General features: G+C 44.9%; 2 protein-coding genes across 2 annotated transcripts in view; one reads left to right on the top strand and one right to left on the bottom strand.

Moving 5' to 3' along the window:
• LOC144173621 (uncharacterized) overlaps nt 1-16,003 on the bottom strand; it is a 70,075-nt gene extending 54,072 nt beyond the window's left edge. The window contains exon 1 of the mRNA XM_077701965.1: nt 15,831-16,003. The gene's annotated coding sequence lies outside the window, so the exon portion shown is untranslated. The remainder of the gene's footprint in view (nt 1-15,830) is intronic.
• Nucleotides 16,004-19,444: 3,441 nt separating this feature from the next.
• The window catches only part of LOC144175886 (E3 ubiquitin-protein ligase MIB2-like), a 101,847-nt gene continuing 93,908 nt past the window's right edge, over nt 19,445-27,383 (top strand). The window contains exon 1 of the mRNA XM_077704942.1: nt 19,445-19,879. The gene's annotated coding sequence lies outside the window, so the exon portion shown is untranslated. The remainder of the gene's footprint in view (nt 19,880-27,383) is intronic.

Here is a 27,383-nt window from a genome sequence, read left to right on the forward strand (position 1 = left end):
ATAGAAACATGCTCAAGAAGCCCTCGTTCCGGTCGACCAATGGCATGAACATTTTACTGTCACGCTGTTTTACCCGTTTCTTGTGAGCGGCGCATGGAAACCCCTTTTTTGTTTTTGTTTTTGTTTTTTTCCTGTGGTGATTTTAACGCGCTGTACAGAACGCCCAACGAAACGAACGGGAAGCCAGTGTAAACTTGGCCTAGTGCAGACGCAGTGCTACAGCAGCTCACAGAAATTGTCCAGAAAGCAATCGGTACCCGCTGCGGTCGCTCAGTGGCTAGGGCGTTGCGCTGCTGAGCACGAGGTGGCGGCTTCGATTCCCGGACGTTGCGGCCGCTTTTCTGATGGAGGCGGAAAGCAAAAACGCCCGTGTGTGCGAGATTTCGGCGCACGTTAAAGATCCTCAGGTGGTCGAAATTAATCCGGAGCCCTCCACTACGGCGCGACTCATCGCCTGTATTGCGTCGGCGCGTTAAACCCTAAATCAATCAATGAAGAAAGCAATGGGTCAGCACACACCGCAGAAGTCTAGGCGCCCTCGCCCATTTCCCTTCTGGTTTAGCCAACAACTCCGCAGCGCATTGTACAGAAAGCCTCATCTCAACAAGCTAATGAAAACTTCTAACGATACGCCTGCCTACAAGAGCTTAAAATAATTCTGATGTAGACGAAAAGCGAAAACGCCCATGTGTTCGAGATTTCGCCGCACGTTAAAAATCCCCAGGTGGCCAGAATAAATCCGGAGCTTTCCACTACGGCGCTCCTCATCGCCTGTGTAGCGTCGGTGCGTTAAACCCCACAATCAATCAATCAAAGCTTCAGACAAGAGCGCTAATTGGTGAAGCAACTCCTCGTTGCCGACAAAAAACTGTTCTCGGACTTTACCTGGCTACATCTCGCGCAACGTAAAATCACGCACAAGACAGGTCCCTGAGCTGCTTACTCTGCTGGATGGTGACACCATCGTTTCCGACCCGGGCAGCATATGCGAACTATTCAAGGAACACTGTTAGTCTGCGCATTCCTTGTCACGGAACCATGCCTTCCCACTTGGATTCGCCCCGCTAGATGATGTCATACACATGCACACGCCCGAAATAACTGTTGTGCATGGCACAGCTGCTATCCACAGTCTGCGGTCAAGGACGTTCTCCGGTCACTATAATATCCCATGCTTCATTGTAAAAGGCTGCTCTGACGAATCGCTATCGGCGTGCACTCGCTAGCAGCGTGGCACTTTCCGACAGATTCGAAATACGGCTCTGTTTTTTCTCTGCTTAAGTCCGGAAACGCGTCAGTGCTTGGAAACTATGGACCGATTTTTCCAGAGCTAGAGCACTGCGCACGTGTGACTGCTGGGCGTCAACACGGGGGCATAGCTCTGAGTGGCGTCAGTACGGAGGCATAGTTTTACGGCGCTTTGCAGCCGTCCAGCTGGAGATGCGCGCGGCCGGACAGGTCTGCGGGCAATCACATTTTCGCAAACCCAACACTGGATATTCGGTGTACTGACGATCCTCTACAATTTCCCCATTACAACTTCACGCCTAACTGCAATAATAAAGCTAATTATCAAGTACTAGTTTACTGTTTCCCCAAATAGTATTTGGAACTAGTTCGATTGCGACCGCCACGGCCCTTGATCACTTCGCGCAAGAAAAACAGTTTTACTTACTAAAGCATATTTTTTTAGATTACTTAAATTATTCTTCCCTGAAACATCCTGTATATCAATGCAGCTTTATGCACTGTATTTCGCGTTATTTCTCTCCCCCAGAGTAATATGGCGTCTTAAGCATCTCGAATGACCTCCTAAAATGTAATTGTATGCGTATGACTGTACTTTGTCAACACTGAGGTTTTACATGCTGATTTAAACGATCGTAATGTTCTTACCTTGGGTGTGTTTTTGTGTGCATGTATGTATGTATGAGTGTATCTGTGTGTGCGCGCGTGCGTTCACGTGTTTGTGTGAGGCTACGATGAAATTCTTGATTTGCTGAATTGCGCCACTAGTAACAACATTTTATTGTTTGTTTTGTCTGTCTTTTGCAGTTTTATAATGCCCCACCCTAGAACGCCTAGTGCTGTTGGTGGGCATTTCCAAATAAATAAATAAATTACAGCACGGGTAGGTATAAAATTGTGCTCACTAGTACTCAGTATCGCCGATACACCATGGACATGTTGTGGGCCATTTTAAATGTGACAGGGTTGGAGTAATGCCCGCCCTACTCGGTTGCAGCTCTCTCGTAGCATCTTAACAGAAACTGTTGCGAATCGAACGCCGCCTACTCCAGTACCTCTATGCTGCAGTTGCACGCTAGCTTTACAATCGGAAGATTCGACATATATAAACTGCAATAGCACTGCACCTGTCCCCAAGTGCAGTAAGAAGTATTAGGTGCGAGGGACAATCCACGGCTTACCGTTATTGTGCAGTAGAATTCTTCCGTCTGGTTGGAATCCACCGTCTCGAACGAGTTCGGTGCGAATTCAACGCTGCCAATTTTTCTGCGCCGAACCGGGACCGGGTATCAGGATCGTTTCTCTTGTGCGAGCATACACAATGTGTGTTTTGGGAACTGCCGCAAAATGTCCTGCTTCAAGAAACCGCTTTTATTGTTTTTTTTTCCTACTGCCTCTCCTCCACCTGTTTCCTTTCGCCACTTCCTGTGAAAGCCAGTTGCAGTTACAACGGGCGGATGTGAACACCGGTTGATCACCTACTAATCCTTGCTTGTATCACGCTGCCAAGTGGACCTGCGGTGAGGCGTAGTCGAGGAAGGGGAGAAGCAAACATGTCTAATGCGAGCAAGCATAAATGCCGGTATCGGTAAAGTGGGAGCCATAGCCCAGAACATTGCGCCGGACTTTGACGAGACAAGGTGTAAGAAGGGGATACAACTAATAAAGCCTAAGGCCTATTACGAAACGAATGAAGTCAGCTGCAGTTTCCGCAAGGTGGCCGTACTTGCAACGGTGTGCTCCCAGGGGCGATTCAACTTTTGGCATTCAAAGCAGCGTCCCTAAAATTAAAACTGCTTGGCTATTTCAAAGTTGGCGCGGCATGAATTGCGCTAAAGTTTCAGAAACTTCAAGCGCTGCCAAATGTGTGATGGACAGGTGAAATATTGTTGTTGAAATCTGCCGCATCGCAGATAACGGCGAGTTAGGATCACGGCCAGACCACATGGTACAAAATCGCATTGTTTCCAACGTCCCTTCGGCTGTCTCCGAATCCTTTGCCCAGTATATTCCTACGGCGCTCCAAATTATTGCTAGGATGGTGTCGTTTTCCAGCCTTGACAGGTAACACACCTCCCTCCTGAACCTTTCTCTTTCCTGTAATATTTACTCCAACCTCCCGCTCAGCTCCCCTCCCCCTCGTCTCTTCACTTCTCCGAATTGGTTCCTGTAGTTCACCCACCCTCGCTACTCCTTCCTCATATCACACACTCTTCATCATCCCCTTCGATTCCTTCTTCCTCCGAACCGCCAAGAATCACCCTACACCAATTCTGTTTCCCCTTCCCTTTGCCTTCCTCCTTACTTTACCTCCCCTCTCTAACTCTCTTCCATCCATACTCCTCCTTTACGTTACCCCCCCCTTCTTTCCCAGCCCCTGTCCCCGTGTTACGTGATCGACCCACGGGTATGGTACCCATCTTGGCCCTGGGACAGTAAAATCAGGCATTCCTAATTACGTAACCTGCGCTTGTGTTAGCAAACCGTAAACATTCCCTCGCTGGGAATACTGTGGTATCTTGCTCTCGAGAACACAGCTTCTCCTTCGAAGAAATTCATCCTGAGTCAAGACAGTGACAACGGTTTAAGCGAACCCCATGAGTCACTTTCTCGCACGTAGTAGTACCCGTGAAAAATGCTCAGTCATTGTATGGCTTTAGACACATTGGTAGAACAGTCCAGCAGCCTCCTGCGCAATGCGCGCTGGCGCAAGGTTGTCCACAGTCCCAGCAAGTGCGCGAAATGTCCGGCGTGGTGGTGTTTTGAGCGTCCTTGTGATTCGAGCATGCGCAGACAAGAGAGGATTCCGGTATCTTAGACAGTCTTACTAAAATGGCGCACATTTTCGGTCGCCTAATGTGACATGGCTGCGCTGAGTTCTATGTAAAGAAACAGAGGAAACACAGGTCTCAATAACCGGTGCACTGCATGTCAGCAATACGGTACTTCAAAGGGCGATAAGTGGCCTTTCCGAAAATGGCTGCATTTTATGCTGAGCTAAAAAGTGGTAATAGGTCGTTTTTTTTCTCATGTATACGGCACCAGGGGTGACTATGTCTCATTTTCTGCTATCAGTTAGGCCGCGACTGTCCAGCCGCACTGCGGTCAGTTACATAAGTAAACGGCGCAAGCACAAAGCAGCGAAGTCGGCAGTGAGCTGGTGCCCCCACTCGCCGCTGGCGACATTAGAGGGCCACTCGCAACGCAACGAGCTGAATTATAGGCAAAGAGGTACATATAAGCCCAAAGTGTTACAGACTGCACAGCTAAAAGCTTACAGAACACCACGTAAAGGGGACAGCGCTCTCCTGACAACTGGTTTGGCTTCGGATAAAACGCACATGTAAAGATCGCAAATAAAGCCGGCATGAACAGGACATGCACATCGGCATCAGGAGAAGAAACGAAACAAAAGATGACGAAGAGGCTTTTGCAGCCACAACTTAAGCCACAAAATAAAGAAAGTCCTCTGCATCTTTTTCTTGGAAACTGCGTAACGTAAGGTAACAGGCAACCGGTACTTACTAGTTCGCAGAACAACGGATATTTTCCAGAACCCTTACTTGAGTTCCATTTTTTCTCGTGTGACAGAATACCATTTTTTTACGGGAGTAGCGCGTAATCCCGATTAAGGGTCGCACCCGTGTATGGGCCGCAACCCCTTTTTTTCGGACTAATAATTTTGAAAAAAACGGGTCCTTGTATTAGCCTCACTTGCCTTTTCAAAGAGCCCGCCTACGCAGCCACGTTTAGCCGCCACGCGCGATCTCCCTAGTGAGGGCTTGCATTCCCTAGATATTGGCATCGCGCCTGCCCTGCCACTCCACTAGTTCTCTCCCACTCTTTTGATACAGCATCGAAGCGTACGCAGCGTTGACTCCTTTGTTGGTTGTGCCCCGCCGTTGCCTTTCGTGAAGCGGCAATTTGTTCTTGATTGTACGTCGCGTCTTTGTGTGTGAGGCCTACATCACCTCACTGTGCGTCTGTTGACTGCTGCTGAGCATGCTGAAGAAGTCATCGCTGGCGTCCGCCCGGTGGTCGCCACCCGCCCCTAAATTGCATACTGCCATAAAGTTTATTCCTCCTCGGCCTTTATCAGCACACTCGGCCGAGATGGGAAAACTGAACAGTTATACGGCAGCCTTTCAGCTGAAAGTCGTAGGAATTGCCCTGGATCATGGCTAGCACGCAGCAGGTCTTCGACGTAGATGACAGACGCGTGCGACGCTGGTGCGACCACAAAGAACTCTTTGGCAGGCACGAGCAGCACGCGACGCACCCTTCGTGGGCAATCATAATGCAACCTCAATCGAATCCATTTTTAAAAGGGGTAAATTTTATTTGTGCGTGGAGCGCCCCCTTTTTCAGATACCACGAGGAATTTTCAAAAAAGAACTGCGGCCCTTACGCGAGTTTATACCGGGATTCGCAGAATCGAGATAAAACTTCTGAGCCTGCTTGGGGAGAAGCACCTTGGGGACTCGGGCTGTCGCCACCTCCTGTCGTCTCATGTAGTCACGGGGATGGACTTAATTTCTGATGGACTTAATTTTACCTATGAAGTTCTCCAACACAACCGTCTGCAATTTTTAGATTTAAACCTCAGCATTTCAAGTAATCACATCTGCTGGCAATATGAACCACGGTCGAAAGAAAGCCTTCTACGATTCGACAGCGCACATTCAAAGCTGGTGAAAAGGGGCATTGTTATGAATTGTTGTCGCGCTGCTGTTACTTAGTAATGCCAGCACAAACAGTCTGAAAGCTTCGAAGCTCCAGTGTCACGCCTTCAGTTAGCACATTACCCTTCAATCTTCATCAGTAGCGTCTGTGAATCAATTTTTCAAAAAACCAAGGGAGCATCTAGCATAAAAGAAAAGCAAAAAGATAAAAGTAACAATCTGCACGTCATGCCTTCCATCCACAGAGTGTCGCACAACATTAAAAAAGTAGCTAGCCGGTACAATGTAAAAATGGTTTTTTCAGCCCCGTGTAAATCAGCAAAACTGTGCCCGTTAATGCCTAAGAGGAAAAATAGAGGGTGTGAAAAAAGACACGAGAAACGCTACACGAAATGCGTTTCAAACGTAATCTACAAAATTCCTTTGACCTGCAAAAGGGTATACATCGGACAAACTGGGCGCTGTTTTAATAAGAGAGCGCGGGAGCACAATCTTTCTGTTAAAAATAAATCGGGGGGGGGGGGGGGGGGCATCTGGCTATGCATTGTAAAACCTGCGGGTGCGTTCCCAAGCTTGAAGATACCGAATTCCTTGCATTAGCTAAGGATCAAACAAAAAGAGAAATTATAGAAGCCTACAAAATTAGAGACTTTGGGAAAGATTGCGTCAGCACGCCCTCGGTTAGCCACGGTTAGCCACTGAGTTAGCCTTCTTAGAAGGTCATGTTTAAAAGATTTCGATTTTTCTAGTGACTTTTAGGCTTTGTTAAATGTTGCAACGCGCACTCTGTGTTGGTCACCACTTCCTTTTCCCATCCCACCTGTTTTGTTATTCTATTTTTAGCGTTTTTATGCCTTTTGGCTGCGATTTTATGCTATTATTCGGTCGTGCTTGATTTAGGGTGGATACGTTGTTAATACTAAAAAGCATGTGTAAGTTCGAAGTTTGATAAGTCTCGCAAACGCGAGCTGTGTTTGTTCTTAACTTCCATTCTTATACCCGTGTTATCATGTCGTCTTATTCTTAGTGGTTTATGCCCTTTTAGCTCTGATTTTACTAGTTCATCTTTGTTTTAAAAGTGGGTCACGGGTTTTTTTTGTTTTTTTAAAGACGTACACAGTATAAGTCGTATCTGTTATCTGGTAACGTTATGTTACGCCCCTTTTATCGAACTGTTTTGTTTTGTTTGTTGTATTTTATTTGTGATTTTGGTACGCCTTATCGGGTGGTGCAAATGGTGATGGAAAGAGGGGGACACCGGTGGGGGTATAATTGTGTCTTGCTATTTCATGTAAAATAAAGTTGGAAGTTGCGCTCGTCCTGTCCTCTCGTCTCTTAGTCCTCGTCTTCTGCGAAAAACTTATTCTTTCGTACACCATTTAAAGTTTCGCGTTGTTCAAAAATATTCAGTTCTAAACTGCGACTACGAGTCGCTGTTAATAAGTACCGCCAGCTCAGTGATCGCAGTTATCTACAGGCCTCCCTCGGGAACTATAGAAACATTTTTGGAATTTCTTGAAGATGTGCTACACTATTGCAATCAACTCGGCGACAAATCAATCGTCATTACTGGCGATCTAAACATAGGCTTGCTTTCTTCACAACCTAGGAAGCAAAAACTGCTTGACATTTTCTTCTCATGCGGCTACGAAAACGTCATTAACGCCCCAACACGGATTACCGCCACATCTAGGATCCTATTGAATCCTTGCTTCACGAATTGTCCCGCCAATAATCTAGAAGCTGGTGTCTTAATTTAAGCTATAAGTGACCACTTGCCGATTTTTATCATTTTTCCAACTCATTCTGGACGACGTAAACGCGACACAACTGCTACTTCTGTTGTGCGCAGATTAATAAATGACGACAAAACCGCTGTGTTTTACCGAATAATTGAAAACGTAGATTCGCTTGATGTGCTCAATATGCAGAACGCCTCGGATTGCTACAACTTGTTTATTAGTAAAGGTAAATAGGTCTACAATGTGGCATTTCCCCTTGTACAAATTAAGCAAGTTAAAAACGCTAGGAAGCCATGGATTGACGCCACCCTTCTGAGACGTATCAGAGAGCGTGACCGGCTATTTGCATTATTTGTGAAAACAAAAAAACCGAATCATTTTACAGAATTAAGAAAAAGTCGAAATAAGCTAAACTACGATACTAATAAAGCGCGCTGTTCATGCTATGAAAAAAAATTTGCTAGCGTAATTAACGACCGTAAAAAAATCTGGACTACTCTGAATAGCTTAACGATGAAAAACCAAATCAGAGGAATTTCAGAGCTACAGATGGATGGTGCAATATTCAAAGGAACTGCGCTTGCTGATAAATTCAAAAGAGCACTTCCTGGTATCAGGCGCAGCTTCCACCACCAATGCAGCTACTGATCATGAATCATACATCAAAATGAGTATACAGAATTTCATATAGCTATCTCCCGTTTCAGAATCGGAGGTCTGTAATGTATTAAAAGAGTTAAAAACAGTGAAGCTTGCGGAGAAGATGAAATAAAAGTGGAGCCCATAAAGGCAGTAGCGCGCTTTCTTTGCCAACCACTATCGCACGTTTGCAACCTCATAATGAGTACAGGTGTTTTTCCCGACAAACTAAAAATTGCCAAAGTTTATGTTATATTGAAAAAAGGAGATTAAAATTATATGAATAATTATAGACCAATCTCAGTTCTTCCTTTAATGTCAAAAGGTATAGAACAGTTGATTAATATTAGAACATATAATTTTTGTAAGGCAAACAACGTCATATCAGAGCAACAGTACGATTTCCAAAAAGGAAAATCAGCTGAGTTAGCACTGTTGAACATTAAAGATAAAATAATTGACCACATGGAACAGAAACTATACACAATGGGTGTCTTCATTGATTTTAACAAAGCGTTTGACTCCATAAATCCCCGCATTTTACTGCAAAAATTAAGTAATTGCGGAATTAAAGGGATTTCCTTGGATCTAATAAAAAGCTACTTATGTAACCATTTTCGATACACAGAAATCGAGCACGCAAGATCCAAACAAGGGAAACTGAATTTTGGAGTGCCACAGGGATCCATACTCGGCCCGCTCTTATTCTTGTTATACATAAATGACATCGTACATATTTCTTCCACAGCAGATTTAATCTTATACGCCGACGACACGAACATATCCTTTTCCGGCAGTGAGATTGCTCCACTCCAGACATTAACAAATGCCTGGCTTGAAAAATTATCGGTATGGCTAGAAGCAAACCAGCTTTCATTGAACACAAATAAACCTAAGATTGTAGTTTTTTGTCCTAAAAATAAGGGTGTAAGCCACCAAATTTCAATCACATTTCGGGGCACTACCATCGAAAAAGTCCCTTCACGCCAATTTCTTGGTGTGACGTTTAATGAAAATTTAAATTGGTCAGCTCATATAAATAGAATTCGAACAGATGTGTCACGCTCTGTTGGCGCCATCTATAAACTGAAGCAGCTTCTGCCCACGTGGTTGATAAAGCAGCTGTATTTCGCGTTAATACACTCTCGCCTCAGTTATTGTTCGCTTGTGTGGGGAACAACTGGCAAACTAAATTTAGATAATCTTCTAGTACTCCAAACAAAAGTAGTACGCTTGATAGAAAATGAATCACCTAGAACCCACGCTGCCCCAATTTTCCACAAGCATAGCATATTGACTATTCAAAACAGCATAAACAAAAAAAAATGGCTTTGTTCATTTATCAACAGTTCAAAAATAAATCTGATGCCTTCATGGAACAATACGCATCGAAGAACCACGAATACAATCTACGCCATGCGAGCTACAACAAAGAAAGAATCCGCACTAACTATGGGTCGCAAAAGACAACCTACATAATTCCCCACTTTTTGAACGAACACCCTGTTATTCTTACATTGATAGAGTCTTCTCTTTCTGTACAATCTTTCAAAACGAAAGTTGATGTGTATTTGCTGGGGTGACAGTGAACAAGCTATGATATAGATAAGTGTAATATTAGCGTTGAATATCGCTCTGTATTTCTACTTTCTGAACTTGTTTATACTTGCAACGCCAATTCTTAAGTAATACAAATTCTACCTTTACTTGTGTTATGTAAACTTTGTACCAAATGGAGTTTGTTTTCTGTATTATGTTTTCTGAGCTCGAAAATTATGCACTATGTCACATTGCTGCTGAGTTGTGTGTAGGGGGGAGACGGAGGGCTGAGAGGGGGCCCGGTGATGTCGCTTTATCCGGTAATTCGTTTGCCTTTTCGGCATCCCCTGAAGACAACCGCTTCTGTGATGTTTTTATGTGTTCATTGCGATGTTTACTCGGTAACATCTCCCCTGTAACTTTTTGCGGTTGTCTGAATTAAAACATTCACATTCACATCAGTCCGACAAACAAGGCCTTCTCTTTAATACTACAGTGGAAACAATAATTTTTTGTGCTGGAAAAGACAACAGCTCGGGAGAACCATAAGGAGTAAGAACAGCGTGAGTAAGAACGGCGACACAATTGTGTTGGCAATAGCAGGGAAAAAAAACAAAGTATTTCAAGAATCACCTTTGTGCGCAAGGTGTTACGACGATAATTAGAACGCTTCCAATTTTGGTCCTGAGCGAGCCACTGCTTGGTCCCCGCTCGAACTTCACACAAAGGACACATTTTATGTTCTATTTTGTTTGAAACCGGAAACAACGACGGTAAATAAATGTTTATTTTAAAAATAAATAAAAACAGTTTTCGTCTATGTCAAAATGGCGGCCGATTTGAGCGTAGCAGGCACTGCAAGTTGGTCTTGGCATGACGGCGCCACCAGGGGTATGCAGAGCGAAACATACAATGGGAATTCATGCGCTTTCCACGGCAGGATTGAGCCAAACGTGGTAGCAGACGATCAGAAAATGTGAAACCACATTTTCTTATCGTCTGCTACTTCATTTGGCTCCTCCAAAGGTAGGAAGAAGCCAAATGAGGTATCAGACGACCAAGAAAATGTGAAAGCAGGTGAGGAAACCAATCCAACGTTTATTGGCAACGATGAACTGTGGGGATATTTTATTGTGACTGGTACCAGCTGTTATGTAACTATTTGTGATCATCGTAAACTAGAGATGAAATAGATTTTCTGATCGTCTGCTACTTAATCTGGCGCCTTCCTATCGTGAATCCCGTACGTTTTTCTTTGCCTACCCCAGGTGGCGCCGTCGTTCCAACTTCAGCTTGCACTGGCTAGCACGTCCAAATCGGCCGCCATTTTCTCAGGGGCGAAAATCGTTTTTATTTATTTTCAAAATAAACAGGTACGTAACGTCGTTGTTCCCGATGTCAAACAAACTAGACCACCAAATTCGAACTTCGCGCGAAGTTTGAGCGCCAACCGAGCAGTGGTTCGCTCAGGAAAAAAAATTTTCAGGTGTTCCAATTATCGTTGTAGCACACTGTTTAACGTGCATCTGCGTTGATGCGGGTCCGCTAAAGAAGCCGCATCTTAAAATGGCAGGGAAATTTTTACTGCCGGTATTAATAGTACCTGGTTACAGCACACGAAGCACAGCTAAGAATTCGCGCTTCACTAATGTCAAGACACACGGCCAGCAGCAAATCCTGCTCACAGCTCTAACAACGTTTTAACACTATGAACATCCTATGAAGCCGCGCTGTTTCTAATTGCCCTTGATTAGTTACCGGGGTCGGAACGTCACACATGTTCAGAAAATGCCAATGTACTCATCAATACTATAGATATCATATGATGTGATATGAGCCCACACTTTTTGTTCCATTTAGTTTTGCGCTCACAGGGGACGCCGGCTACTACGACGAACACTGCCGCTTACAATTTGCAAAGCGTCTTAATAAGCAAATGATCAAGTGCTTGGATAACGAGGTGATTTCCGCAGAGCTCCAGAACCTGCTCCTTCAAAGGGCCATGCAGACAAAAAACAAGTTTGGTCATTCGAAGGATTGCCTCGTTAGAATTATACTGCCACCACTTGTAACGCACACTTCGCTGAAATAAGCTCTATAATTAAGAAAAAAGAGAATGGCCATGCGACCCACTAGCTCATTTCCCGCAACAGAACCTATGACGTCATATGCCCAGCTGCGTGATTGGCTGAGGCCGGCAAAAGCAATCGCAAATTAGGCAGGGCCTATAATCTTTGCGAACGCGCTTTTTTTTTCTTAAATGTAATGCCTATTCATTTTACCTCAGTGCGGATGGTGAGGTAAGCAGGGAAAGTTACGAACATACACGTAAACATAGTACTAATGCGCACTGCTGTTGGCACTGGGTGCACTATGCTTGTTTCAGATGCCCAGCACTCCGCCGCTTTGGAGTTGTCTTACACGACACAGGCCGATTGACGTGAGCGGCGTTGTATTAGCTTACCCTGTTTGTCGAGGATACTTTGGAGAAAGGGACGAGCCGCCATGACCCGCTCTGATGCGTGCTTTAATCAAACGTAACACCGATGAGGTTTATGATGGGCAGAAGGGAGGCGAGGCGTCACCTTTTACAACATCCTTCCCTGCGCGAAGATGGTTACAAGCGTTTAGAGTCCATGTTATAGACGCAGTCCAGGTGGCCCGCAAACGTCAATCATTCCCGTAGCAGCAAGCAGTGTCGGAAGAACAGCTAATCACAAAATCGCAAAAACATGAAATTCGCCCCAAATTCCAACTTGTCCACTGGGGGTTGGTTAGGAAAAACCGGGCAAAACAGTTCTTAGGCATTCAAACGTGGTAATCTACATCAGCAAAGAGTAGTTTGGTGTCTGAAAGTGCCTGCGGTGTAATTAGTAATTCATGAAAAAATGCCTCCGACCTCAGGAGGGCAAATGTTTGTAGTGCAGCCATACGTACTATAGTAGGCATGCACTGCCGAAACTTCAAGCCTCTAGGGCCCGCAATTTGGCTGGGCGTTGATATTGCCCGTTAGGACTTTTAATTCGATAGGGGTGTAATTTCAAGATATCTCTTTCGCGCGTTTAGCGGCGTCTTGGCGGAACACTTAAAAGAGTTTTGTGTATTGGAATTAGTAACATTTATCGGGAAAAACCATTTCGATATATAAATATACATTCGGAAATCTGTTAATACACGCGCGTTATTTCGAAATACAGATTCACACAGCAGAATCTGGGCAGGGTGAAACCCCTACGCCTGTTTTTTCAGTAATGTTTACGGGCTGCATCTGTAAGCGAGGACTTCTTGGATATCGCGACGGTTGAGTGTGCTAATCCTGAATTTGTGAAAACACAATTTCGACATTTTAGAAAGGGCCACAATTTCTGAACGTGCTACCTCAATAAGCCCATACACCATAGTGGAATGCTAATTCCAAATTTTTCATTTTGCAGGTCCAGAAGTTTTGGCTGGGCCTTGATGAGTCAGTCAGTCAGTCAATCAGTCTTTAGGAAAGTCAGCCGGTCGCTTCTTTTTATGGCTATCAAAAAACAATCGTTGACTCGTAGAATCAAGCAGGAGTGCGGAATTTAGTACGTTGTTGTGTTCCCCTTAAAGGAGCGGGTACTCTCCGTAATGGTTCTGTTCCCCAGCACTGGTGCTGCGCCCTAAGTACCCTGGGATGAAGGTAAAATAGCAGATTTACCCATTGCACGACAATTCAGAACTGATTGAAGAATCGCATGTGGCTCCGATTACTGCTTACCCTGCGGCTCCGCCTCTAAGTGGAAGAAACGCTAGACGCGTAAACAATGTTCAGTGGAAGTTTAAATACAATGTCAAGTGGAAGTGTAAGAACGTTATCAGTCACGGTGTTAACCTAACTAAAGGGTCAATAGCGTGAAACATTGTTTTTTTTTTCTTAAAGTTTCGTATCACATCCCTTTTATTTTCTTCCCTTTTTTGTCTTTATAATCCTCGCCAGTTCTACGCGCCAGATTAGGGAAAGGCAGAAAACTGCAGTGTTTAACAAAATAAGAAGACAGAGAATGCATTTAATGGTAACAGTGACGTTAGCCGCGCCATATCGCTTAGCATGCTACGTCATATGAAGGAACAAAAACATGACGGTCTGTGAACTAAATAAATAAATAAATAAATAAATAAAGAACGAGGTGATGCGCACGAGTGTTCAACCGCATTTACAGAGTTTGGAGGGCACATACACAGAGTCTGGAAGTTAAGTTGGTCACAGCACTTGTTCCAAGCCAGTACTACGCAAGAACACCAACAGAGCCTTGGTAGCCCATACGGCCTGGCGTGCGACCGACCAAGGGAAACTCGTCATCTAGCTTGTGGGATGCAACAAGGGTAAACCAAATTGCACTTCGCCTCTACTCTTTTGCCGTGTCACTGGGATCCGCTGATTATTTTGGTGCTTGTTCTTCTATTGTTTCAGAAAATTTGGCAGTGCATGACCACTTTGGCAGAGGTGTTGTATTCGACCCGCTTCCTAAAACCAAAACCATGAAGGTCAACAGGCCGATGCTTGTCCTGGAATACGCAACTAAAACAGCGTTTAAACTTATTTGCGACGTTCAATAAAAAAACAACATGTATCACAGGTTTGTGCGATTTCCTGGAGACGTTTCGCCGATGCCCAGAAGAACAACAGATGCTGTCTCTTTATTTCTTGACGGCTTATAACTAAGATCTGATTTATGGCACCAGGAGAAGCAAAAGAAAAAGAATTGGCCGCGTATCTACTCACTTCACTGAAAATGTCTACTGACGATGGCCTTGTCCTGCCCCCGCCACGTGAATGCTTCTCTTTTCTTTCCCGCACACCTCTCATGCCCTTCCCCTCCTGCCGCGCTCCTCCCACGATAAACGCGGTGGAGGTTTGCTCATGTCAATTCAAATTTCCCGCGTTCCCCCGCTCGCGCCATCTACTGGAATCTTTTGTTACTCCTGGACTTCTTGGAATGCCTCCAGAGGGCGCTTTCTGTATTTTTGGGCCAAAACGTTGTTTTTGATGCGTATTTTTTTTAATGGCCTATCAAAAATACCAAGCAGCTATGCATTTTCAAATAAAAGAGCATTGCAACTATTCCTTATGCATTGACGTTGTGGCTCAAATATGTCTCATTTCTTTTTGTTGAATAGTACTGACAAGTATGAATGCCGTCACCAGATTTAGTAGTTAGGAAATGGTTTGCCTACAAAACGTCTCGTTCAAAAATTTATTTATGTTTTGGCCAGGCGGCTAAGCCGAGGGTCGGATAGACAGACCAAATTTTTGTGTTCAATTAACCAACTGTCCACTTTAAAAGTAAAGTGAGATTTACGTCAATGACTCAAACAAACAAAAACACCCAAACAATTGGCCGACAAGCAGCTCACGGGGTGCAGTCGCTGAGTCTACATCCCAGCAAAGCGCGTCTATGTAGCCGGTTTCGCCAACTTTGTTATAACGCACACGTGCAACATTCTGCATGCGCGCGTATCACGATAACATATTAGCGCCGTCGTGCCCGCTAAACGCCGGGAGAAGTCACGTGCTTTGCACCGTGTGGCCAAATTGTTTCAAATTCGAACTTGAAAGACGCACGAGTGCTCCTTCACGCACTCATGTAGTTATCGGCCACTTCTCCCTACATACACACCAGCGTATAAAAGGGGCACCTCATTAAAAGGCCATCGCGAATTGCACGAAGCGATTAAATTCAAGCCTTTTCATTTTGAATTGAAAAGATAGGGAATCAAAATGCAATGTCGCACCGGCATTGCAATACACAATAAGCACGCTTTGAAATTTAATGCGCGTTCTTGTGAGCAACGGCGCTGATTGTCGTCCTAAAATAACCTCAAGCAGAGCTATCAGTTTGCTTAAATGTCACCCTCGGCCGAAACCCTAATTGCGATGTTGCCGATACACGCGAGCCACCCAAGAAAACAATAACACCTATTTCTAGCGCTTATGCTTTCAGTTGTTACTTACAGCACTTATTCCGGCTGACACAAGTTGACATGGTGTAAATGATAGCACATAATCTGCTCGCTCTTTTGATGTACGGTCAAACGTTTTATGACAACAAACATGCGAGCGCGTGCCGCTCAATAAATGTGAATTACTGTGGTGGCAGGCTGGCGTGCTATCGCAGTTGGCGTATTTAGCGGGCCCACTCCCTGCAAGCGCATTATCGTGCGCCTGACTGCTGCATAAGTTACGTCACGGCATCTGGAAATATGAAAACGTGAGGATAACGCATCCTTATCGCCCAATCAGGGCAGCGAAAATCAAACGTTTGAATATGTTCTGTGGGTTTCGTGCTTAATGGAAAGCCCTTGGCAGTGCATGTATTCTCTGGAATCGTTTTCACATGTCTGAAGTTGCTAACCACAGCAGACAACAGTACAATCAATCGCTGTCAATCAATCAATCGTTGTCAGGGAGGGAATCCGCCAGATGTACGAACTAGGAAAGTACACCAACCTATCGCACGACCGCTGTGTATGCACAGTCGCGTGCGATTTGAAGGCGATCGCGCGAGCTTCGACCTTGAAAGATGGTAACGCCCCCGCGCGGCATTTTTCGACGCGCCGAGGACCTAGTTTATGCTCTCTCATCTCCTTCGGTCGCTGTTCCTTCAAGCAGTCATCACTCCCGCGACTAGTAAACCACCCTTTCCGCTTTGCGGTGATTTTGTGTGGTTGTAATCACGTGTGCGCTTTCTCCTTGGTTATCCTAAGCGGTGATAGCCCCGATTGTTATATTTCCCGACAATGTGTTTGTGCGCACCTTATGGGTGACTGCTACAAGTGGGACGTCATCGCTGCGTGCACGTTACAAAAGAGGAAAGCTTTACTGGTTTTGCCGCGGGAGGGATGGCTGCTTGAATAAACAGCGACCAAGGGAGAGAAGAATGCGTAAGCTAGGAACCAGGCGCAGTAAAACAAGCCGCGCGGGGGCGTTATCGTCGCGGTCGGTCGACGCTGGCTCAGGCGAGTGAAACTTCCTATACCATGCATGGGACACGCAATTCGCTCGTAGTGCCGGACATACCACTGGTGTTTGGGGGCGGTACTAAAAACATGGCGGCGTGTTGCAGACATACAGTGGGAGACGCCTTCTTGATGAGGACTGAAAAGCCGAGCGTGGAGGGGGGTTAGCGCCAAATTCAGTTGGTACGCACATGAAAAGTAAATTGAGCGAGTGGAAGATATTCAGATGGCCAACGCGCAATCTAGTTCCCGTTGCGCAACCCGCCACATTATCAAAAGGGCAATTGTTTTGTTCTGATTGATGAAGCTTTGTGCGTCCATTTCTTTTTGCACTCCTTATTTCAAGTACGACGTTGTTTTGGTTTACTACTACACACAACCTAAACAAGAATAAAGAGAACAATTTTTCAATTTTTATTTCTTAAATGTACCATTCATACAGTAAAAACACAACCTGCATATTTTACGCTTTCAGTTGCATACAAAAGTGTATGGCACATGGCCGCATGCTGATAACTAGGTATCCAGCCAGTGCATATCTGTCCAGTGCCTTGTCTGTCCACGCTCCGCGTAGTCTCTGCTGATGAAATGGGCAGAGCACAGCCGGTGCCTGCTGTAGATCTGACGAGGTGGTAAATGAGCCAGGTCCTGCCTTCTGGCATGCTGGAGACAAACGCGAGATGTGGAACATCAGGCGCACGTATAGTTTTGAGTGAAAACTTGCATCTGTATTCGAAATAAACTTTATCTGATATATTAGGAATCTTTCTTTCTCTCTTACTTTAATTTTGGCCACAAAGATGACTTGTGACAACACCGATCGTGTCGTGAAGGCAAATTTTAAATTAAAATAAGCCTGCATTATTAAGAGACGCGGATACATGTTTCTATTTGTGCGATCATATTGCTTGGTGGCAACGACCCACCTTTCCTCCTAATCCAAAATACATTTCTGCAGAAAAAAGCAGCCGTCCCACACCAGGATCTCTAAACAATCATTCGTGAATATTTAGTTTCCCGCACTATGTATTCCTCTGGAATTTCTCGGGCCCTGTAGCAAACCGGTAATAAAAACATTATTAACAAACCTGTAATAAATTACTAGCACACGTTAAGCCTGCATTGTCTAATTAGTTTCGGCTTACCAGTGTAACTGTGTTCTTGTGAATATATCGCACTTGTACTCGAAGCAATGAACTGAAGCGTAAAGTATAAATTATAAGTGGCGGAATTATAGTTATGATTGTGTTATAAGCACATACAGTAATTGCTTAGTTTGTATATTTAGTGCCACAAATACATTTTGCTATATGCCGTGGATTCACGTGAAGACAAAATGCAGAACACACAATTGAAACGCGATAAATTAAATAGCGCCCGTCAAAACTCACATGTGTAAATAATTTATGTACTCACTACTTAATTCGCACAGTGCTAACAACACATGCTATGAACCTATAAACCCACCCTTTGAGCCAAAAGTTTATGGAAGATGCCTTCCTCCAGCTGTGGACATAAATACGCTGATACTAATAACGATACTAATAATAATACTGATAAGAAAAATCATAAGAATATCAACATTACTAATAACAACAACAACGCACGCTACAAAAACAAACTAAACGCAGGCAATCAAAAGATAATAAAAAGAGTGCAGATACGCTCACACTGTTCTATTAGTTATTGTATATGTTGCCCCAAATAGATGTTCCTGCATACCATGCATTCACTTGAGCTAAAATGCAAAACACATAATCGAAACGCAATAAATCAATAACGCACGTAAAAACAAATGTGTGTAGCTAATTTGGATTAATTGCCAGATGCTCTGCCACGCATTTCATACATAGTTCAAGAGGCAAAGAAGACAATCAGTATGTAATAAATAAATAGTGCACGTATATGCTCAATTAAATTATAATGCTACTGCTGCAACCGCTACCTGCTATGTCGTACAAGCGTAGAAAAACAAAACGAGCAGCATGCAGATCGTACCTTTCGTCCGCCGGGATCCGAAAGATTTTTATGCCGGCGTGGCGTAAAGAATTTTGACAACACTCAGTGCACGATCTGTAATGACGGCCGAATCTATTCATGCGTCTATTTTGATGAAACAAACCTTACGGCGGTAAAAACGGCCTTCGGCACACCATGGGCCGTAGCATAGCTGTGGGCGCGACAAGATACGCCCGTTTTCAGCGGTGTGAAGTAGGAAGGCGCGGTTCCCGTTTTCCACTCCGGGTGGCGCTCGCATTTTCGCAATCTCGAACTGCGATTTTTAAGTTCACTTGCATATTGAAAACTCTGCAATTAATAAGTGACCTCTTAATAAATTTAAAATGCAACAACAACGTCAATTTATGCTCGTATGTAGTACAGCCCCCAAACATTAGAATCGCTGCAGTCACGGGACAGAAAAACGGCGAAGTTTCATCCCCCTGGCTCGCTCGATTACCTTCAAATCACACGCGACTGTACTGTGCGGCACACGCTGATCACGTGTTTACTGTCACAGTGCTTGCGACTGTACACTGAAGCAGCGGGTGACATAAACTAACTCGCACACTGAAAAATAACAAGTCAGTACAGCTTGCGAGAGCACTTTGCCTGTTTTGCTAACAGCCCACGCCGCTGTTCGGATAAGCGTGGCCTTATCTGAATTCCACGCGGTGCGAAAGAGGAACTGATTGCAGACCCGCCCAAGCAAACATCCTCTTCGAAACGCCGGCGCGAGTCATTCCCAATGTGGTTTTGCGTTCGGTCGTTGCTTGTTACTATGCGATGCCGTGCGTTCCCTGCGAGTGAATGTTCCCAACGCTAGCTTCAGTCCATCGCAAAAACTGGATATTCCGCTCGTTTCTGACGTGTGATCGTACTGCCGTCGTCACATATATTGGAGTGAGCAACACTTTTTCACAGGGGGTGAAGTGTTGCACAGACCTGCGGCGGCCGCAAGCCATCTTGGGTGTTGTGCGACCGACGACGCCTTTATTCTCCATGATGCGATGACGTAAAAACATTGCGCCAGGTCTGCCAGCAGCAGTAAGCCATGTTTTATATATTTTGTTTTGTTCTATAGCGCCACAGCCAGGGCTGAACTTGGACGTGAACGCGAGCTCACCAACTCCCAACTAATGCTTGAAATGTGTGCTCATTTTGTTTTTAAGTTCTATGGGTGGATGTCTTTTTCTTTGAGCGATACGAAACTAGGGACCGACATGACGACGAAAGCCGTCATGCAGCGAGGTAAAAGTTGTTTTGTGTTGAACTGTCTGCTCCTTTTTCAAAACGTACAGCCGTGGTACAGCCTGCGTTAACTACGAGGCAAGCTGCTGCGCGACCCCCAAAAGACTGCTTTTTCAATTTTCACACAATTAACATAAACGTCTTCAGGAATCCGGCGAAGTCCCATTTTAGCTATAGAAGCATGTAAGTGAGCCGACTATCTACGTTTCCAATGAGAGCAGAGGAGTGCGTGAGCGAGAAAGAACTGTACGCTATCGCCATTTGACATTTTAGTTCGTTCTAGAAGGGCCCAAATGAGTGCGCTGCTTTTTTACTGAAATGCGTCATTGCTTCATTACCATTTCTCCCGTGCATATCCAACACATGAGCGGCGTAGGACGCGGGCACGGTTAGAGCCCTCCACGAGTTAAACGAGTTGATGAAACAAATTACAGGCACCGCTTAGCAGCAAAATAACGCCTTCGGAAAGTATTTCTCTGTCACATTCAAGTGATGCAAAACATTGGCCGCGCATCTGGTCGAGCGCTTCAACGCGGTGCCCAGCTGCGAAATGGGAAAGAGTACGCGCCGCAGCAAAAGGCCCTTTCCTGTGCGAGCATCTTCCGCTACGATGTTTCCTTGAGTGCGATCCACCCCCAACCGCGGTATGAGCACGGACACCTTTATGAGGAACCGGGATTATTTACAGCACATGCGCATCATCAATGCACGTTCGATTTTTATTTCGTAACACCGCTCCGCACAGGCGTCAGAAATGTTTACGCTGCTTACTACGTTTGGCGGCTAGCGAGACTGCCTTTTATGTAGCCAAAAGCTTTCCGAACCACTGCATCTCAAAAAATGCATGACACTAGTGAACATTGTAGAGTAAAAGAAAACAGGCATATGCGAGGCAGAGCAGCACTGCAAAACTGGCACTTTGACTTTTCTTTTATCAAAAATAAACGTGAGTTTGATACTTCTGATAGCAAACAAAACATACGCGTACAAAATCAATTGCTCAAAAATATAAAACGCAGTGTCTGGTGACGTCCGACGGAACCCAAAATTGAAAAGTAGAGGTACGTCCTACGGAACTTTAAGCCAGTTTCTAGAGTTACGTACGACGGAACATAGAAGTGAAAACTATAGTTACGTCCGACAGAACTTTTAGCCAGTTTCTAGGGTTACGTCCGACGTAACTTTAGGCCAATGTTTTGAGTTACGTCAGGCGTAACGCAAACCACAAAACAAACTTCACAGCTAACGGCATCAGCTACCATGACGCTATATATGTGTAATCTACACTCAACATTGTCGAAATCGTCGCTTGTACGATAAATGACGTGAAATTCGGAAATACAAATGTTGCTTTACAGCCAAACTGGTTGAGAATGAGTAAATCATGTGTAAAAGGTTCGACAGCACCGGCTCCCCGTCGGTCGAGTGGCCAGGAATGTGATATAAGCGCCCACACTACTCCAGGGATGTGGGTTCGAATCCCAGCTGGGTTGGTGGAGCTCTTTTTCATTAAATCATTCAAATTTTTCGGTACTACTCCATGTACACTTCTTTCCATGTCCAACACGTGTGATAAATGAAGAAGACGGGAATTAACAAAATTGAACCTAGTGCAGTAGGCGCAGTGCCAGTTTGTAGAATGTGCAGTTTGCCGAGAAAAAACTTGCATGGGTCAAGCGTCTTTGAATTTTTAACGAATGTAGCAATAGGGCTAGGCGTCGGTTAATATTTCAACCAGATTAATCCGCTGGGTTTCTGCATCGATTATTTGATGGTGTTGGTTTGGAAGGACAAATGATCAAAATAATATATAGTAGCAGAAATAAGATCAATATCCTGATACAGTTGTTCACACACATTCGAGATGAGGTAAGTAGGTCATGTTCACGGCGCATGATGCGGCCGAGACGCTTATCAGCTCGTTCGTTACACACGAGTTTTTAGAATCGGGAACATCAGCACCCGCCGTGAGTGCAGATGGAGCTGATTAATTGCACCTTGCATACTACAGAAACAGTTTATACAAAGGCCAAACGGTATATATAACTGCCCACTCGTTTTTTTGTGCCGCGTATATTTGTAGTTTTATTCAAACATTTTGCCCTGCAAAATGAAGATACACGAGTTCAGAGGTACACGAACAAGTCGGATTCGTGTATAAAGTCTAAGAGTTGCCGATGAAATATTATTGAGTTTTCTCACCAGCTTAAGCCGGTTCAAACAATTAATCGCAGCTAAAGCATTAATCGGTTAATCGGAAGGTTAATCGATCAACAACCTACCCCTAATAATACATAATTGATTAGCGGTAATAAAGCGAATGTCCTGGAATGTCGTCCTTTTTTCTTCCTAGAAAAAAAAAAGGAAATGTCGATGAATTTTGGGTAATTGATCTGGCTGACCAATGCAAAACGTAAGGAGGTTCAATTTTGTTAATTCCCGTCTTGTCCTTTTCTTGCACGTGTTGGATATGGGAAGAAGTGTACATGAACTAGTACCAAAAAAATTGAGTCATTTTAGGAAAAAGAACCCCATCAACCCAGCTGGGATTCGAACCCACATCGCTGCAGTAGTCTGGGCGCTTATATCACGCTCCTGACCACTCGACCGACGGGGAACCGGTGCTGTCGAATATGTTACCTATGATTTACTCATTCTAAACCAGTTTGGCCGTAAAGCAGCCACATTTGTGTTTCCGAATATCACGTCAGTTATTGTACAAGCGACGATTTCAATAATTGGCCCACTCGATTTACCAGTCCTGGACGTTCAGCGAGCAGTTCGAGGACTGCGTTCGGACCGGAAGTTCCATAGGAATACATGGGGAAATCGAACACCGGATCGCGTTTCGGCCAGTCCGCTGATGATCTTGGACTGGTAATGGAGGAACCTCAATGTTGCGTATGGATTACAGATATAGAGCGTCACGGTATTTGGGGCCGTTAGCTGTAAAAAAAATTTTTGTGCTTTACGTCGCGCCGGACGTAACTCAAAACAGTGGCCTAAGTTCCGTCGGACCAGAACTCTTGCCGGGCGTAACTTTAGTTTTCAATTCTGAGTTCCGTCGGATGTAACTCTAGAAACTGGCATCAAGTTCCGTCGGACGTAACTCTAGTTTTCTATTTTGGGATCCGTCAGACATAACTCTGGAAACTGGCTTAAAGTTCCGTCGGACATAACTCTAGTTTTCAATTCTGGGTTCCGTCAGACGTAACTCTAGAAACTAGCTTAAAGTTCCGTCGGACGTAACTCTAGTTTTCAATTTTGGGTACCGTCGGACGTAACTCTAGACACTGCGAAATCACCAAACTGTACAGACTGGCAAGGAGAGAACTGCCACAACCACACAAGAGCCTGAACAGGAGACAGGCTGTCCTGTTCAGGCAGCTACAAACAAGAACGCTGCCGAACCCAGCAGTACTACACAAGGTGCACCCGGACGCGTACCCAGACAAGTGCAAGGTGTGCCGTGACGAAAGAGCCACCATGGAACACATTCTGTGGGATTGCAAAAAGCATCCGTATGAAACACGAAGACGGATGTTCCCGCCGTCGCTGGAATGGGCGACGCGGACAGAAGACCCAGAAACGCAACTCAAGGCCATCCAACGGGTCATCAAGGCGTTAGCCAGGCAGGGACTCAGCGAGCCTGAAAAGGCGAGTCGAGACACTTGCAGGCGCGCCAAGAAGACGACGTAGGCCGCGTGTAAAGCGCACGCGCTTTACTGCAGGTAAAATAAACGTTTTTCCAATCCAATCCAATGTGAAATATAAAAAGAGTTCGCACGAGTCGGGATTTCCTGGCAGTGCTCCAAGTTCAACAGAAACAAAAGCTTCCATTAGATGGCGCGAGCAGTGGAACGCGGGAAAATCAAATTTGTTTTAGCAAACCTTTATTGTGTATGAGGTGCGAGGATTGAAAGGGAAGGAAGGAGCATGAGAGGTTGGCGGGAAAGAGAAGAGAGCCACTTACGGGGCAGTGGCGGCAGAAGGCTGTCTGTCATTGGACAATTGCAGGGGAATGAGCAGATACGCGGCGAATATTTTGTAGCGTGAGCTACACTGGTCGAGGTTGAGCAGTTTCGCGTGGTTCCAGGAGAGCCGTGCTGCGCATGCGCGAAAAGCAGTGACGTCACACGGCGCGCAGATTGTTGCTCGCTGCCCGGTGTCTCTCACACGCCCCAGCGTCTTCGCCAATCTCCATTCCGCACGTGGTGGCCCGGTCCACTTGATGATCATGCGAGGGGTGGCCGGGTGGGCAACCGATGGCTCGTGCGTCGTAGCAAGACCGGCGTGCGCCTGTGGAACCAGCTTAGCTCTGCGGCGATTGGTGACGCTGCGCCGGAGGTGCTTGATAAATATACATGTGTCACATAATGCGTACACCATGTGTGTCATTAAAGCAGCAGTAAGCATAATAATCAAGCTAATCCTAGACAACCAGGAAAGCTAAGAATAACCAGCTGAACGTTACCTCACTCAACGTTTATCCTGACATAGCCTGGCTTATCCTGGCAATACATGATCATACGTCTACATTTAACTGAAAGAACATCGCAAACATCAGTTATTTATTAACGTTCTTACTAAAATAGCAATCCTAATATTTTCTTCTTGCTTAAAAATGCACAAAACTACAGGTCACCTTTCTAGATTTATTCGATTGAAAATGTTCTGCCTACATAAATGTCTCGTTCAAGAATTATTTCACTTTTGTCCGGGTGGCTCAATGACGGACATACAGAAATACGACATTTTCACTTCTAAATAGACCAAGAAAAGCCACTTGCGATGCTCCCAAAGTGAAGAATAATGTAAAACTACATGTCAAACGTCATATCGCCCCCATTGCAACACAGTGTTAGTTTTGTACCGACCGCTTGCTTTTATTTTTTTTAACCTTCCTCACCTTAACTTGTTCTCCCCGTTTTTAATCCTGCAACTCTCCACCCGGGATCGAATTAGCCGTATGCCGCTGCTTCCAGCGCCGTGTATTTTAAAACTGACGGTGTGTGCACGAAGTCGTGCACCCTCAGCCTTACCGGTGTCGTGCCGAAAGCCATCATGTATGGTTACATGTGCAACCGTACCGGCGGATGTATGTACGCCCGACACCCTTAGTTTCTGCAATTAAGATGTGTTTTTGTGTTGTAAAAAGAGTCATTCACCACCAGTATCTGAAAATGACGTGCGTAAGTATGATAACTTGAGTGTTTGCCTTGAAAAAGGGAGTTTTCTAGTGATAGCGGTTATAGCTAAGTGATAGCGATCACTTACAACTAAGTGATAGCGTTTCTTGTGCGAAACGGAATAACACCTTACCACTCCACTGCAGCTAAGGAAAATAATAAGTAAAAATATTATAATTTCAGTGACTGCTTGCGCGAAAATTGGCCGCGTATCTGCTCCTTTCGTTGCAAATGTCGAGAAAAGACGATAGTCTCTATTGACTTTTGCCAAGTAAATGCCTCCCTTCGCTTTCCAGCTCATATCTCGTGTTGTTCCTTTTGCGACGCCGCTCTTGCGACGCCTTGTTCTTCTTCAACAATGTTGACAAGTATGAACATTACACCGGACTTAGGCGGGTATATTTAGCTGTAACTATATAAGACTATTCCGCAGGCCTTGTTTTACTTGTCCGGGGTGGCTAAATCGAGTCACAGACAGACTGACAGACCAACAGACATTACTTCCTCTCCACCGGCCCAAAGCACACGCAAGGGCACGGAGATGGAGACACGGAGACAGTCGCAGCGACCCCCTCGCCCGCCTCACTGCCTGTGCCATCTGTGGTGCTCCCCACGCCTACGGCACTGGCAGTGCAGGCAAAGAACACCCGAAAGGGTACCACGCCAAGGGGGCCCAGTCCGCTGGGCACCCCCTTGCCTTCAGATGACGACAAGGACGTCGAGCCCTTCCGGCTTTCATCGCAATGAAAGGAACGGGCTGCGACGTCCAGGTCAGTAGAGAAGGTAAGAAAACCCCTTCCAAGAATCCAAGCCCCGAAAGACCCTACATAAATAGTCACACTCCAGTAGCTCTGAACACATAATAATGGGAAGAGAAAATATTGTTCAATGGAACTGCGGGGGCCTTCTGAATAAGCTTGACGACGTGTATGAGATTCTGCATGCCAATCAACCAAGTTTAATGTGTGTCCAGGAAACACATCTGAATTACAAACACACAAATTTCTTAAATAGTTACCTGGTATACAGGAAAGACAGGGATTTATTTATTTATTTATTTACACAGTACCCACAGCGCCTGAGGCATTACAGTGGGGGGGGGGGGGTAGTACAACTTAGATCAGAAAATTATAGGTAAGGCAACATCAAAGTCAAGAAGAATACCACGCAAATCGCGCTCACGTAGATGCACATGTAATTGTACAACGCTACTACCACATATATAAAGAAGGCATCATTGTTATATACACTGACAAGATGGCAAGCTAGGCAGTAATTTTACAACGCTACTACAACATAGTAAAGAAGGCATCATTGTTACGTACACTGATAACATGGCGAGGTAGGCGGTTCCAATCGCTAACGGTCTGAGGAAAGAAAGATCTCTTAAACACATCAGTTTTACAAGAGAATTCACGGACCTTAAACTCATGATCTACGCGCTTAGATTTGTAATGCGGTTCCAGCATGTACAGGTCACGTCGTAGTCCGGTGCTGGAATGGTAGATTGAATGAAAAAATTTTAAGCGAAGTCTTCTACGGCGGCATTCTAGAAGTTCCCATCCCAATGCATCCTTCGTTTGTGTTGCACTGAAATCCATCGTGTAATTTCCGGAAACAAAACGAGCTGCTTGGTTTTGAACTCGTTCTAGTTTAGAGATGTTTTTAACAGTCCATGGGTCCCAAACCGTGCAGGCATACTCCATAACAGATCTGACGATTGATTTATACAAAAGGTCCTTTGAAACTTGAGGAAAATTTTTAGCATTCCGGCGAAGAAATCCCAAAGCTCTGCAGGCTTGAGCTGCAACGTGATCCACATGACGATTCCAAGTGAGGTCAGGCGTAAAAAAAACCCCTAAGTATTTATATTCCAAAACCTGTGTTAATACAGTATTGTTTATGCTATATGAAGTAATCTGTGTGATTTTTTTTCTGGTAAATGTCATATGGGCACATTTTGCCAAGTTTAACTGCATTCTCCATTTTTCACACCACAAGTTAATTCGCTCTAGATCTTGCTGCAAGACACCAGAATCCTCCGTGCGGTAAATAGTCCTGTACAAGACACAGTCGTCCGCAAACCGTCTCATATTTGAAAAAACACCATC

This window comes from Haemaphysalis longicornis, unplaced genomic scaffold (assembly GCF_048455015.1).
Source record: "Haemaphysalis longicornis isolate Haplotype H1 unplaced genomic scaffold, Haemaphysalis longicornis Haplotype H1 scaffold_3, whole genome shotgun sequence".
In the NCBI taxonomy this organism is placed as follows: Eukaryota; Metazoa; Arthropoda; class Arachnida; order Ixodida; family Ixodidae; genus Haemaphysalis; species Haemaphysalis longicornis.